The 16,650-nt window shown below is 42.5% G+C and overlaps 1 protein-coding gene across 4 annotated transcripts in view; it reads right to left on the reverse strand.

Moving 5' to 3' along the window:
* LRRC49 (leucine rich repeat containing 49) overlaps window positions 1–16,650 on the reverse strand; it is a 129,744-nt gene that overhangs the window by 15,825 nt on the left and 97,269 nt on the right. The window lies entirely within an intron of this gene.

The following is a 16,650-nucleotide window of genomic DNA, read 5'->3' on the forward strand; positions in this document are numbered from 1 at the left end:
GCTATTAATCACAGACATTGAATAAATAAGCAGTTTCGTTTTTTTCTTAAAAATTGCATCATTTGCTATTTAAAAACCTTGGCCATGTTTTCTGTCTAAAACATTATTTAATTTAAAGATGAGAATACTAAGTCATTGCCTGCACATCTCGGGTCTTATTGACCTGATTTAATCCTGTGAAATGGGAAGCAAGGGTGACGTCTCAACAACTTAAAGCTCTAGATTAACATTAAAAACACTGAATCCAACCCTAAGACTATCTACTTTATCTCAACACCTTATTGTATCATCTACAATCTTATGTCAGACACTGATGGGAAAATGTTTTGTTACAAGTACTTTCTACTTACAATTCTTCTTTTGGGGCCTGATTCAATCAATGCTCACTGTAATCAGTAGGACATGGTCCATTAATTTCTGTGGGCTATAGAATAGGCCTTAGAGCGATTATCACCCAGCTGTAAGGTTGGGTTGGTTTTTTTCCCCCCATTAACGCACCTTCTCATGTTGAAGCAACAGTATGTAAAGGTGTCGTGGACAACCATTTAAATGTTTCAGATACTGTTACTGTTTTTCAGGTATCATGGCTCAGGCTGATTTATTTCTACCAAACAAGAATCAATTTTTACCCACCAAAGCATTTTCTTAGCCCTGCAGTAAAACACTCTGGGGGTATGTCTACACTACAAAGTTAATTCGAACTAACGGATGTTAGTTCGAATTAACTTTCATAGGCGCTACACTAGTGCTCCGCTAGTTCGAACTTAATTCGAACTAACAGAGCGCTTAGTTCGAACTAGGTAAACCTCATTTCACGAGGACTAAGCCTAGTTCGAACTTACTAGTTTGAATTAAGGGGTGTGTAGCCCCTTAATTCGAACTAGTGGGAGGCTAGCCCTCCCCAGCTTGCCTTGGTGGCCACTCTGGCCAACACCAGGGAAACTCTATTGCCCCCCTCCCGGCCCCAGACCCCTTAAAGGAGCACGGGCTGGCTACAGTGCCCATGCCAGGTGCAAGCCTGCCAGCATCCAGCTAGCAGACCCTGCACCTGGCACGGCACGAACCAGCCACCCGATACCCCCCAGCCCTCCACCTCTTCCCGGGACCAGGCTGGCGGCTCCCAGGAGCTTGCCCGGGACCGCAAGAGGCGGGCACCCGCCTGGTCTAGTGCAGACATCGTGGACCTTGTCCACGACCTCTGCACTAGGAACAGGAAAGAGGCCGTCTAGGGCAGGAGAGCTACCAGCCTGGCCACCCAGGAGCAGGTGTGCATGAAAATCAAGGTGGTCCACTGAGACCCCCGACCCTGAGCCTACAATGGCCATACTGGGTCAGACCAAAGGTCCAGCTAGCCCAGTAGCCTGTCTGCCGACAGCGGCCAACCCTAGGGACCCTGGAGGGGATGGACCGAAGACAGTGACTAAGCCATTTGTCTCGTGCCATCCCTCTCCAGCCTTCCACAAACTTTGGGCAGGGACACCACTCCTACCCCCTGGCTAATACCACTCCATGGACCCAACCTCCATCACTTTATCTCACTTCTCTTTAAACTCTGTTCTAGTTCTAGCCTTCACAGCCTCCTGCAGCAAGGAGTTCCACAGGCTGACTCTTTGCTTTGTGAAGAACAACTTTCTGTTACTAGTTTGAAGCCTGCTACCCATTACTTTCCTTTGGTGTCCTCTAGTCCTTCTATTATGGGAACTAATGAAGAACTTTTCTGTATGCACCCTCTCCACCCCACTCATGCTTTTATAGACCTCTATCATATCCCCCCTCAGTCTCCTCTTTTCTAAGCTGAAAAGTCCCAGTCTCTTTAGACTCTCTTCATATGGGACCTGTTCCAAACCCCTCATCATTGTAGTTGCCCTCCCCTCTCCCATCCTCTCTCTTCCCCTCTCCCACCTCCTTTTCCCAGTCTTCCCCAGTTTTGTTCAATAAAGAGAGATTCTATTTTTGAACACAATTGTCCTTTATTTTGTACATCAGGAAGGGGGGCTAGGGAGGGGTAAGTGGAAGGAGGTGAGGGAGGAATGGGGTACGAGCCCCCGATGGGGAGGACTGGGCTGGCTCTGCGGATGGAAGCTCTCCTGCAGCCCCCCAATTGCCCCCTCTCCAGATGGCAGCCTGCGGCAAGTGCAGCCGGTCTGATGGCCGAGTGCTGTGATGTGCCCAGTGTGGGTAATCCGGGCAATCCAAGCCAGGACTGCTTTGCAAGCGGGACACCCCTGAGAACTGTCTGTCCGGGGTGGGGGTCGGGTCCCTTTAAGCACAGCCCTCGGCTAGCCTGAGACAGCATCTCCACGCTCTAAGTCCTCCTCTGATGCCCTGCCGGCACTGCTTCCGGCCATCCTTAACCCCGGTTCAGGGTCCACTCTGTGTGGACATGCTAGTTCGAATTAGCAAAACGCTAATTCGAACTAGTTTTTTAGTCTGGATGCGGTAGTTCGAATTAACTTAGTTCGAATTAACTAATTCTAACTAAGTTAGTTCGAATTAGTGCTGTAGTGTAGACATACCCTACGTCTGCTACACACAGAGGCCACACATTCCACCTACTTCCTTAACCTGACATGAGAAGTTATTGCTCCTAAAAAAGCCTTCAAAATCTCTTTCGGTTGACCTACATTACCCAATTAATTTTTGAAGATCAGCAAGACACTTAAGTCTAATAGTCTCACAACACACTCAGCTTCTTCTGGCCTGAAGGAAATCTACTATATTTTAAAGTGACTAATTCTGGTAGTTTTAAGATAAATTATAGCTCAGAGCTATTCTTTTTCTAACTAATCAATATCAAATGTGTTCACTTCTGGAGAGGTTTGGTTCAATTTTTCACAAATTGTGAGTTGCCTCATTACTACAGGTTGGACCTCCCTGATCCAGCATCCTCAGGACCTGACCCGTCTCGAATGACAGAATTTGCTGGATCAGGGGAGGTGCCCTGCCACAGGCCTCCAAGGACACTTCCCTTTCCTCTGGCTAGCTCTGCTCCAGCCCTGCTGCTTCAGAGCTTGGGCTTGGCTCAGGCCCACTTCTGCCAGCTGGCTGGGGCTCCCCAGTCATAGCTATCCTGCTTCTTGTTGGAGACTGTGGCTGCCCTGCTGGGTCAGGGCTCCATGGCTACCCTGCTGCCTCTGCACCCAGCTGGGGTTTCCCGTGAACAGGGGCTTGTGGCTGCCCCGCTGCTGCTGCACCAGGTTGGGGCTCCACGGCTGCGCCATGCCAGGTCCAGGCTCTGCAGCTGCCCCACTGTGCTGCACCCAGTCATGATGGTGGAACTCCCCGCTGCTGGACTCTTGACTGGCTTGCACTTCTAGGTGATGGGGCTCTCTGGTCCAGCAACATCCATGATCCTGCCAAACTACACATGTTGCTGGACCAGGGAGTCCCAGATTTCAGAGGTTCAACCTGTACTTCATAATTAAAAAAAAAATGTCTAGTACATCTGTCTGTGTTGAACTACCTTCAAAGGTAATACATCACATGCCAGCTGTGTGTTCTGTCTGACATTCATTTATTGCAGTGGTCCCCCGGAGGCAGGGCCACTCACGTGCCAGGCACCCGGGGGCGGGGCTGCACACGCGCTCGGGGCCACCCATACACCACATGCCCGGTGCCGGCGCCACGCATGCGCCGCACTCCCGGGGCCAGTGCCGCTCCTGTGCTGCACGGCCTGGGGTGGGGCTGGCCATACGCTGTTTGCCTGGGGCCGGTGCCGCTCTCATGCCACGTGCCCAGGGGCGGGTGCGCCCCTGTGCTGCGTGCCCGGGTCCGGCACAGCTCTCACGCAGTGCAACCGGGGGTGGGGCCACCCATACACTGTGCGCCCAGGCGCCGGCACCGCCCACGTGCCACGCGCCCGAGGGCAGGCCCAGCCCCAATCACTCAGCGGGCCAACAGAAATGGCCCGGCAGGCGCCATGGTGCCTGCGGGCACCGCATTAGAGACCACTGATTTATTGTAAATCTTGATTAAGAATGAAAGTAGACATATCTTTCACAGGTTGGGCCTCCTTGGTCTGGCACCCTGGGGACTTGAGTGGTCCCCAACCAGAAAGTCTTCCGGGCAAGGGTAGGTCAAGGCTTCTCTATTGATGGTCAGCCCCTCAGGTACACCAGCCCCGGTCACTGGGCTGCGCTCCCTGCCACGCCAAACCCTGGTCTAGGCTGAGAACCCCACCTCGCCAGCCCAGTCACCAGCTTGGCAGGGACTCCCAGCTGCCGGACCTGCTGCTGCTGGCAGGGACTTTGCTCCTAACTGTGGCCAGCCCCTGCTCCCAGTCAGACTCTCTGGTCCTGCAATATCTGTGCTCCTGCTGGACCATGGATGTTGCTGAACAGAGAATGCTGTTCTCTCTGTACTCCAGTGTTTTGTAAACTTTTTAATGAGGAACACCAAGAACTTCTATACAAGTAGAGCAAATTTCTTTTGTCCCTCTCCAAAAGCATTTTTTATTTACTCCCATGTTTGCAGTATTCAGACTCTATATATGCAACCATCATCTCTCCCCTTTGATATTTAAAACCTATTGAATACAAATTTGATGAAAATTTCTAATTTGAAAAATTCAATTTAGTTGAAAATTTACTTAGGAACATTTCTCAGGACCAACATGGGTGTGGCTTTTCTTATCTTTTTTCTTTTTTTTTTTTCAGTTGAGATGTGGGAAGGGCAAACACAGACAGACTGACTCTATCCTGGATATGGCAGATCCAGATGACCTCTATAACCACCAAGATATTCAGGGTAGGATGTATGCATACATGTGTGTGCATCTGCATGTGTGTACCTCCTTCTCTCTCTCTTTTACAATGTGTGTGAGAAACAATTCAAAAGATCTCCTGTTCATCCCAATGTGAAACAAAGACAAATTTAAAAACACCAAAACTTTGCAAAACAGAATAGCTGTTTTCTGCCTACAACTGGTTAACTTATCAGGTAAGAGGGTTTATACTAGGGTTGCTAATTAATTGCAATTAACATAAAATAATAATTATGATTAAAAAATTAATTGCTGTTTTAATCACACTGTTAAACAATAGAATGCCAATTAGAATTTATTAAATATATTGGATGTTTTTCTACATATTCAAATATATTGATTACATTTACAACACAGAATATGAAGCATACAATGCTCACTTGATATTATTTTATTACAAATATTTGCAGTATAATAATGATTTTAAAAGTATTTTTCAATTCACCTCGCGCAAGTAACCTATTGTGAAAAGTGCAAATCACAAGTGAAGATTTTATTAATTATATACCTACACTCAAAAACAAAACAATGTGAAACTTTGGTGCCTACAAGTCCATTCAATCCTATTTCTTGCTTGGTCAGTCACTAAACAAACAGGTTTGGTTACATTCATGGGAAATAATGCTGCCCACCTCTTATTTACAATGTAACTTGAAAGTGAGAACAGGCATTTGCATGATATTTTTGCAGCCAGCATTGCAAGGTATTTATATGACAAATATGCAAATCATTTGTATGCTCTTCATGCTTCTACCATCATTCCAGAAGACACTTCCATGCTTATGACACATTAAATATAACATAGTACAGTAATTAAATTTATGACTGAACTCCATCGGGGAGAACTGTATGATGCAGCATGTTGTTCACTTTAACTGTGGATTTGGCAAAACACAAAGAAGGTACCAATGTCAGATTTCTAAAGACAAATGCAGCACTCGACCCAACTTTTAAGAATCTGAAGTGCCTTCCATAATCTGAAAGGGATAAGATGTGGAGCATGCTTTAGGAGTCTTAAATAAGCAACACTGATGCAAAACCTATAAAACCCAAAGCACCAAAAAAGAAAATCAACCTTCTGCTAGTGGCATCTGACTCAAGATGATGAAAATGAACATGAGTTGGTCTGCACAGATTTGGATTATCATCAAGCAGAACCCATCCTGAACAAGGACACATGTCCTCTGGAATTGTGGTTGAAGCATGAAGGGACATTTATGAATCTTTAGTGCATCAGGCACATAAGTATCTTGTAATGTTGGCTACAATGATGCCATATGAAGGCCTGCTCTCACTTGCAGGTGACACTGTAAACAAAAAGCGGGCAGCATAATCTGCGGCATATGTAAACACAGCTGAACAAGAAGTAGAACAGAGTGGACATATAGGTGCTAAAGTTGTTTTACGATTGAATGCAGTTATTTTTGTGCATAATTCAGCATCTGTAAATTCAACTTTCATCATAAAGAGATTGCACTACAGTATTTGTATTAAGTGACTTGAAAAACACTATTTCTTTGATTTTTACACTGCAAATATTTATAATAAAATATAAAATGAGTACTGTGCATTTAGTGTTTTCTATTAAAACTGAAATCAATATCTTAACATCCAAAAATATTAAAATAAAGAGTATTCTATTATTATTTAAACAGCTTGATTAATTTTTTTAAATTGCTTGACAGCCCTCGTTTATACCTCACATGATCAAACTTGACACAAAAGCCAACTGTTGAAATTTATTATGACGACGTGGATTCAGAAATATCTCCACTCTCATTGCATTATTTAATTCCATGCTGGTAGGATAACGGACAAAAATGTTTTCTTCACTGATTGTGCTAGAAGAAATGTTCTTGTTTTCTAAAGAGAATATTAAGATTTAAAAAACAAACAGAAGTTCAAAAATGAAAAAGGTGACTAAACAGTTTAAAATTCAGTCAAGTGGGAGCCTTCTTAGTTGGTACTTGGCATACAGAGGAAGAGATCAGTCTTTAGCATCTAGATCACCAATTCAAAAGTTAAGATCACCCAGAATTGCATGAAAACATTCTAAGAGGTGCAGATAGTTTGTTTTGTTTGAATGTTTTGTATAATCAGACATTTCTGTTGATAATTTCTACAACACTTATTTTACAAATTTAAATTACAACTTTCAAAAGAGCAAATGTTAAAATACAAGGTGTAAAATTATTTGGCTAAAAAACAGTCACAGCACTCAGTCAGTAAATTACCAAGAATAAACCAATTTCACAACCAGTATTCAATATAAACAAAGAAAAGATTACACCAGAATCTTTCCTCTAACTGCACGGGAAATAAATTTTAAGTTCTATTAAAAAAGAGTCTTCTCAAGCAGTCCAAACAATGAAGCCATTAACATATTAATATTAATCTACTGCAGTTGTAAGCTTTTGCATTTTGTATGAATTATATATAATTTGCACAAGTGATTTAGAATTGTTCTCCACTTGTTCCCCATTAAATTTGAAAAGAGAAGGGTCCTTCATTTGCATTTCTTCTAAGGAGTCAACGTAATTTCTAGTAAACAATAAATCAGTACCTTCTATAGTTATGAAGAACGTACATAGGAGATGCTAACTCACTGCCTGCTTTGACCTTAAAATAGGTCTGACATATTAAATACCCCAGCCCACCAGGTGCCTCCTTCCACCTTAACCTCCCTCTAGCTCTGGGAGCCCAATCTACTAGCACAGAGCAATAAGCTTTGTTATCCGGCACATTCAATTAACCAGCAATCCCCATTCCCAGTGAGTGCTGGATAACAAAGCTTTCACTGTATTAGGATACAGTAGTAATAGGCAGTCTAGGTTAGTGAGTGGGCAACATGAATGTCCCTCCATCTCAGTGGGCCATAAAATTGTCATAACTAAGATGGTCTCCCAGGATAGGGTAGTTTTGCATTACACTTACACACCTAGAATTTGCAGGGTTTGCCAAATGAACTGTAGTAGCACTTTGATTGAATGTGGAGGGAGCATACAACGTTCACAGCCAATGTTTTGTGCAATCAGTACACATCTCACTTCACATGCCCTTGTTTTACATGTGTGTTACTCTTTAGTAATACTTCAGGGGATAGCCGAGTTAGTCTGTTACAGAAAAAAAACAACAAATGGTCTGGTAGCACTTTATAGACTAACAAAACATTTAGTCATCTGAAGAAGTGGGCTGTGCCCAGGAAAGCTCATGATACCATCTACATGTTTTGTTTATCTATAAAGTGCTTCCAGACCATTTGTTGTTGTTTTTTTAATAATAATGTTAGGGAAAAAACTATGTGGACAAAAACCTGCAGAATCTGGCAACTCTGCATGCCATGGGATGCAAGCTGCCCACCACTGGGACAGAGTAATGTTTAGACAAGGTGTTTAATGCTAACAGTGGTATTATAACTAAGTTTTGAGCTGTTTAGCGTGAGAAGCACTCTAATGAATCCAGTTATTTAGCTATAATAGTGGTTAGTTATTTAGATGACAACAACAAAAATAGCAGCACTGCATGTGCAAAGCAGAATTATACTTCAAATACTTTGTAGTCACACAATTGGAAAACAGAGTTAACACTCCAAGCAAAGGAAGTGTGTGAGTGGGAAATCATTTGGCAACAGTTGATATAATTCTAGCCTAGACACTTGAAAGTTTGTGCAAATTAACATCTGAACCATCTATGGGTTAATGGGAAATAACTGCAAAATTCTGGGACCGGGGACAGCAACTCCAGACTGTAAATCTGTTGTTCATTATTTGCATGATTAATGTACATCTGTATCATAACTATTTCTAGAAACTGTGTAATCCTATCTTTGGTGTTCAGTTGACATAAATCAGTTCTTGTCTAGCACAAATTCCTACCACTTATGAGCATTATTATATGTGTGAAAAGTTGCACTAGAAATAACTGACCTATTTACTACTTTGACAGAAGAGAATAAAGGAAGAAGGGTGAGTTGGAATGAGCTAATGCTTGAAATTTAATTTTGAAAGCAGTTTTGCTAAGTACATAGGTAACTGTAGATGAACCTCTTGGATTTCTACAGGTATCATCTTCTCTGTGGAAACAAGTAACAAAAAATCACATTTAAAAGTCTAGTTTAGACCTAGGTTTTAATAAGTTTAACAATTTTATGAGATTCACAAATCAGCAAGAGTTGTTTCATTAAATCTTCTTTTACTATTAATATTTATTTCCAAAGTTTTAACAGGTCTTTGTGCCCTCTTCAATTCTGAAGTCTTACCATTGTTCTCTACCAGGAAAAGAATAATTTATGTGTCACAGGGAGGAGATATGCAACAGTATAATCACAAAGAACATTAAGTCCAAAAGGGGATGGAAAGGGATAACAGTGAATGAAGCATAGTGATCTAATGTCCTAAACTGGTTAGAAGTTTATCACAACTTTAAAGGTCAATACACTTTAGCTCACTCTAAGTTTTACTCTATTAGTAGCAAGAATTCTGTTTTACCAAGTCAGAGAAAATGCCTCTAACATCACTAATGAAACTAAAATAATTATACAATCATCCATATACCTATGTAGCAGATACACAAGTGCATTTTATGCAAGATATGAGCCTCTGTCTGCAACTTACTTAAACGTGAGATTACAAGAGGCTTTGTGGTGTTTTGTTCATTTTATTGCTGGCATTATCAGAAATAGTGTTCTTTGACACATCATGGCCTAAATCTCCATCTAGGCATATTAGACATTCATTTTTTCTGCTAAGCAGGTGCACAATATAAAAAACACACAAAATCCCAGATTAGTGCTTCTCGGGATGTTACATATAATGGATACTGAATACTAGAATGAAAATATTACAGAAAAAATAACTATGTTAAAAGAACATTCAGGTTACTAGGTTCAGCATTAACAAGCTAGGAAATTTCAGAATTAAAATTGCCTGTGTAATATTATTTTCCCCTCCTTTGATTATACATTGTGATATAGCCTTTATGTACATGATCACATAACTTTTCCAAGGACTCCTGCCTCATTCAGTCTACAGGATGGACAGTGATTACTTAATGAGCTGCTATGCAATAGCTGTAGTTTTATCTCCACTGTTCAATGTGTGGCCACAGGCCTCATTTACTCCACATTATTCAAACCTTGCTCTGAAGACAAAATTATTAATTTAAATGTGGATTTTTCTATGGCACTCATCACTATAGTAGCTACGCATTTCACAAACATTAATTTATCTTTGCAAACTACATGAAATGAGGGGTACTATTATCCCAAATTGATATCAAAAGAAACAACAGGTTGGACCTCCCTGGTCCGGCATCTTTGGGACTTGACTAGTCCCAGATAGGAGATTTTCCTGGACCTGGGAGGTCATTTTGGGCCTGCTGTTACCGACTCCCCAGCCCTGGCTCAGCCACTGGCCTCCCAGTTGGCTACTTCTCTGCCGGCAGCCCTACTGCCACTCACTAGGCTCCTGGCCTCGCCGGGTAGCTCCAATGCTGGCAACCCACTGCACAGCTGGCCTGCAGAGCTCCCAGCCACCAGTCTTCCACCATAACTCTCTGGTTCTGGAATATCCATGATCCAGCAGACCTGAGAATCCTGGTTTAGAGAGGTTCAATCTGTACCAATTTTGAGTGTCTAATTTAAGATGCTAGGACACGATTTTTCAGAATATTTACTATTACATAGCACTTTATATATTCAAATATAGCATATATTAATTTACACTGTAGTTGAGAGCAGAGATGAAAAGAATAATTTGAAATCTTTTGATGAAGTGTTATAGAAGGGTTGGGTATCACTATTAATAATTGGTCTTCAGCTCATTAGCCAAACTGAAAAATATTTGATTGCTTCAAACAGAAACTGAATTTAAGTGGGCTGTGCCCACAAAAGCTCATGATACCATCTACATGTTTTGTTAGTCTATAAAGTGCTACCAGACTATTTGTTGTTTTTTAAGTTTATCCTGTACAGACTAACTTGGCTACACCCTGAAGCTTCTGAATTTTTTCAGTTTTTCTAAAGGAAACGACTGGAAAAATGTCATTTGTATTGAATGGAAACACAGAAACAGTTTTGATATTTTCAAAATAAAATGTTTCAATAATTTCAAAAATGTTTATTACAGTTTTATCCTAGGCAAAACTATACTGAATTTGATCTGAATTCATGTGAGGCTCCAAAAAGTGCTATTTGCTAGAAAATATTGTTCAGATCAGGCTGCGTCTACCACTTCTTTGAAGAAGTCCCAAAGGTCAGAAGCTAGGCTCCCAGAAAGTAAGGGAACACACGCTTAGTTATACCTTTAAAAAGTGTAGTTTAAATAACTTGTTTAGTGTCAAGTATTCCTAGCCTCTGTTGGCCAGTGACTGGGAACAAACAACAGGAAATGAATCAGTTGATGACTGCCATTCTGTTCATTCCCTCTGGGGCACCTGGCATTGGCCACTGTCCACAACAAGACACTGGACTAGATGGACTTTTGGTCTGACCCAGTATATCTGTTCTTACATCCACAAAGGAACTCGGTGAAGATAGAATCCCAGTCTCCAGGGCAGTATTCAACTGCTGTAACGATGGAAGACTTCCTTCTCTTCATTCAATCTCCTACATAAATCATTAAATGCTTTGCAGTTTCTGCAACAGATGAGGTAAGGGTCCTATGAACAATAGCCTCCTTTACTACGCTATTTTGAATCATCCCAGAACAGTCCGTTCTGCACACTGAAAACATGAAATCCTGTGAAACAACTGTATGTGATCACACTGTGATGAGTTAGATAACAGAAATCCCATTGGGGTTATCTCCCAATACCCCTGATATCCACTGATATCCACCTTCCTTCCCTTCAGGGCTCTCCACTACTCTGTCCTGCTGGGTCAGAAGCTCTGGTCTCCCCCAGGGAAGGCAGACAGTTGGAGTTATTGACCCCCAGCAGAGCAACACAGATGCTGAACTAGGTCAGTTCAATGAGGGCTCAGCTATAAGGGCTCAGCAACTAGGAAAACAAACCTCAAAAGGGACCAAAACCCTAAACAAATCCATCTTATCCCGTATAAAAGGTTTACACAGAGAAAGTTCATAAGGTCTACCCCCTTTTACTAATGAAAGAGTGATGCACAGTGGTTGCTCCCACACCAAAGTAACAATTATTTACACTGGACTTGATAATAAACAAGTGATTTTATTAAGTATGAAAAGTAGGATTTAAGTAGTTGCAAGTTAAAGCAGTCAGATCAAAGTAAATTATGAAGTTAGCAAACAAAAAATGCCAGCTAATCCTATTCCACTAAGAAACTTGTTTCATGCAAATTCTTACCCTCAACAGTTTTCTAAACATCTCTTTCACAAGCTATTTGCTGGAATGGCAGAAGGAACATCCTTGAAATCATCCCTCTGCCAAATTTCAAGTCCCTAGTCTAAAGCATGAGGTACGTAACCATTTCAAACAAAAAGGTCTCAAGATTTTTTTTAACATGGGAGGAAAAGAACTGTTCTTGGAAAATGCTGAACCATTTTGGCTGAATTTCCACCCCAAAATATCTAGCTTGAGGCAGACACTTCGCATGGAAAACTTCAGCCCAAATCATTAAAGTTACGCAAAATTATAAGCCATTCAAAATGGGGTCTTAAAAATTGAAATTTTGGGCAACTTTAATAGTAGGCAATGCTACCAGCCCCACCCATAGTACAGAAAATATACATAAATTAATCTGTATATAAATGCATTAACTTCTTTTTCCTATGATGATTAACATCCTTTCCAATACTGTGTGAACACCAGGGCTATAAATGCTTAAAATGCTGCATTCTCTCAATTTTTAGAGGCCTCCTCAGGTTTGTGAAAACCCAAAGATTCTTTTCATAGCCTAATATAGGGATGATAAATGGACATTAAGGACTAGATCTATGGGCTGTAGATTTCTTTTTATGCCTCTTAATGATGTCAGTGGAGCGACGTCAATTTACATTAGCTAAAGATCTGATCTTTTTTTTTTTATAAGCAGCAAATATTGTGGGTGTGTATAGTCTTTCCTTGATGTACTTTGAACTTCTTACAGTTATTTTTATAACTTCCAATAATATTAATGTATCCTGTATTGACTAAACTATACTGCTAGATGACAAAAAATATTTGCATGACTCCACTCCCTTATCTCTATACATGAATACTGTTTGTTAAGTCTATCATAGGTATACATGGCCTCGCCTCAATGCAGGAGGCACCTCTGAAGATCCCTTAGACCATAGATTTCTAAGGTTCTACATGTACAAGGTACACCTTCTTTTTATGATGTTTTGAAAAGACAGGCTCATATTTTTTAAGACCAGAAGGAACCATTAGTTCCTCAAGTTGAACTGCCTGGATAACACAGGAACTGGATGGAATTCCATGTAATGAACTGAATTTTGTATTTATCCAAAGCATATCTTCCAGAAAAGCATCCAGTCTTTATCTGGAGACATCAAGAGAAGGAGAGTCTACCTATTCTCTTGATAGTTTGTTTCAATGCTTAATGGCTTGAAGGCAAAACTAACTTAAAATAAACGTTAATTTCTTGGAGATCTTTTCCCACCTCAACAAGTGTGGAAAAGATTAAGCTTGTGAATAGATACCTTAGGAACAATATTTTCAAAACTTTACCCTCTTTTTTCAATTATAAAAAGGCAAATTTCAACTAGCTCTATCAAGAATATTACAAATGGGACTGAATGTGACAAGTCTGCCCCTTGTGAAAGCAAATGCTATTTTTAGGGCCTCTAATCTCAAGTCAGAATTTGATTGATGTTCCTTTTTCCCACATGTTCAGACACCAACATGCCTACTGGTAGCTATCATCTGGGACCTTGCAGGACATCTTTCCAACGGAAGAGAAATCAATGATATGAAGGTACAGTATACTAAAATGATCTTTTTCCTTCAAGGCACACCACACTTTAAGCAATTTCAGAACTTCACTCTAGTCTAAGCAAGCTTCCTGTGTTCCTCTCTGTACAGATCAGCTCTTTTCAGCTAAGAACTGAGCTCCTGTCTTCAATTAAATTACTCAAGTACACCAAGTAGTAACTAATGTAAAACTAGGGGACATCAATGAATGACAATAAGGCTATGCTTTCTGTACACTCTGGGGATATTTCTATACTACACATTGCATCTATGACTGGCCCTTGTCTGATTTCAGCTCACAGGACTTGAATTGCAGGGCTACAGAATTGTAGTGTAGACATAAGAGCTAAGGCTGGAGCCTTGTCTCTGGGACCCTGCCTCCTTTTGGGCCGCTACGGGTGTTTTATTGCAGTGCAAACTTACGCAAAGAGGCTTGGTGGCCTTTTATTTTGTTTTTCATTTAGCTCAGAAATTGTAGCAGAAGTCTGTTAAACTTGCACTGAAATCTTTTCACCATCGTAACACACATCATAAATGGAGTGTCATGGGTTCCCTTGATAATCTCACATAATAAGGTATAACAGTGTCCTGTGATTATTCTCAATGGTATTATCTTGAAACAGGAACATGAGTTCTCAGTAATCTTCCATACCAACATATTTTAACAAGGACCGAGCCTTAAGTTTATATTATATTTGTAACAGATTCTGAATCACTGTAAAACAATATGTGTATAGTATTAGAAAATGCAACATCTGCACAATGTACAGTGTTTTAAAAGTTTCAGCTGAAGTCTATTTGATTTTTCAAAATATTAAAAGGCAGATGGATCACAGTAGCAAACTGTGGGGAAAAGGGACTTTTTAAATCAAGTAAGCAATTTTAAAACTGAATAATTTAAAAAGCATGTAATGACTGCAGCTGTAAGGCTACATAACTGAATACTTTGAAAATACATATATCCACTATTTTTGCAAAGCAAACCTGGAACATTATATTGGTACCTTTGTTTGAATATTTAGTATAGAATTTAATATAGAATACTGCCATTGAATATATATGTATATTTGACCTATTTACAGCTGCCTAATCAGTTCACACCTTCTTATGTCCAAGCTTACGTCTACGTGTAACAGATTCTGTAACAGGAGGCACTCTGGAAGAACACTAATGACAGCAGTGGAATCAGGGCAGCATAATATATGTTTTGTTGTGCAAAGGAAGAACTTATATTAAGAGTACCAGTTAGCCACACCACTACACAAACTCTACCTTGAGAATCTACTATCTTCGGAAATATTTTGAGTAATAAGATACAACGTAAATATCAATATAAAGCAGCTTAACTTGAGATTTAAAACCTGGATGGCATATGATACAGTTCACTACTGTAGGAAATGGCCAGTGATGTTCTGTATCATGTGGGTACCCAGAGGGACAGAAACAACATAAGAATGGCCATATTGGCTCAGACCAAAGTTCCATCTAGCCCAGTAGCCTGTCTGCCGACAGCGGCCAACACGAGATGCCCCAGAGGGGCTGGACCAAAGACAATGATCAAGCAATTTGTCTCCTGCCATCCTTCTCCAGCCTCTGACAAACAGAGGCCAGGGACACCATTTCTATCCCCTGGCTAATAGCCTTTTATGGACCTAGCCTCCATGAAATTATCTCGCTGCTCTTTAAACTAGGTTATAGTCCTAGCCTTCACAGCCTCCTCTGGCAAGGAGTTCCACAAACTGACTATGCGCTGTGTGAAGAAGAACTTTCACTTACTAGTTTAAAACCTGCTACCCATTAATTTCATTTGGTGTCCTCTAGTTCTTATATTATGGGAACTAATAAATAGCTTTTCTTTATTCACCCTCTCCACACATAAGAACGGCCGTACTGGGTCAGACCAAAGGTCCATCTAGCCCAGTATCCTGTCTGCCGACAGTGGCAGCACCAGGTGCCCCAGAAAGGGTGGACTGAAGACAATGATCAAGTGATTTGTCTCCTGCCATCCTTCTCCAGCCTCTGACAAACACACCACTCATGATTTTATAGACCTCTATCATATCCCCCCTTAGTCTCCTCTTTTCTAAACTGAAAAGTCCCAGTCACTTTAACCTCGTGATGGTTCTAGTTCTGGGCACGAGCGCGTGGCCCCTCACTCGGGGTCACGGCCCAGCGAGCCCACCATCTGTTCCGGCATTTCAAAGGGCGTGAGCTCCCAGCGCCCCCTCCCCCCCGGGGGGGAGGGGGGAGCTAGGCGGGGCCCCGCGAGCCTGACGTTCCTGGTCCTTCTCCCGGTTGCCTCAGTCCATCCTCTCGGTCCGTGGGGTGGCGATGCCTCCTATCTCCCTCCCGTTCCTTTTCTTACCGCAGGGGTCGCCGCACAGAGGGATTCGGGGGAAGCTGGGGGGACCTGGGCCAACCCTCTCCACCGGATCCCAGCCCAGGGCCCTAAGGGTTTTGGGTGCTGATCCCTTACCCGGCTGATGGGGTCCCACCCCATAAGGTGTCAGCCCACGGTCGCCAAAAGGGCCCCGCCCTGGGCTGCTTCCTAGCCGTCCTCGGGGCTGTGGGCCCTGCATCCAAACCGCCAGTCCTTACCTCTTCGTTGGGTGTGCGCGGGTTTCCGCGTCGGAGTCCCCCCACTGATCCGCCTTGCCTGCTCCACCGGGGATGGGGGAGGAATCGTCTCTTGGGCGTCCCCCCCTGCCCTGCTCTGGCTCACAGCCTCCTTTTGAACCTCCCGCCGGAGGTTACATCGGCTCCCCCGCCCTTGACGTAGTGGGCGGCCCCCACGTCGGGACGTGAGGGACAAAGTTGTGCCCTGGCGTCCTCCGCCGGGGCCGTGCACATCCAACCCGGCCCACCAGCCGGCCCTATTCCCCGCAGCCGCGGGGCTCCGCGTGGCGTTCAACAAGCACGTCCTCCCGGCGGCGCGCCAGCGAGGCAGCCCCTCCCGGGTGCTCTGCTGGGGCCGGGGCCGCCGCCCGCCCCATTCTAATGTA

The sequence above is a fragment of the Pelodiscus sinensis genome, chromosome 14 (assembly GCF_052426305.1).
Source record: "Pelodiscus sinensis isolate ZL-2025 chromosome 14, ASM5242630v1, whole genome shotgun sequence".
Classification (NCBI taxonomy): Eukaryota; Metazoa; Chordata; order Testudines; family Trionychidae; genus Pelodiscus; species Pelodiscus sinensis.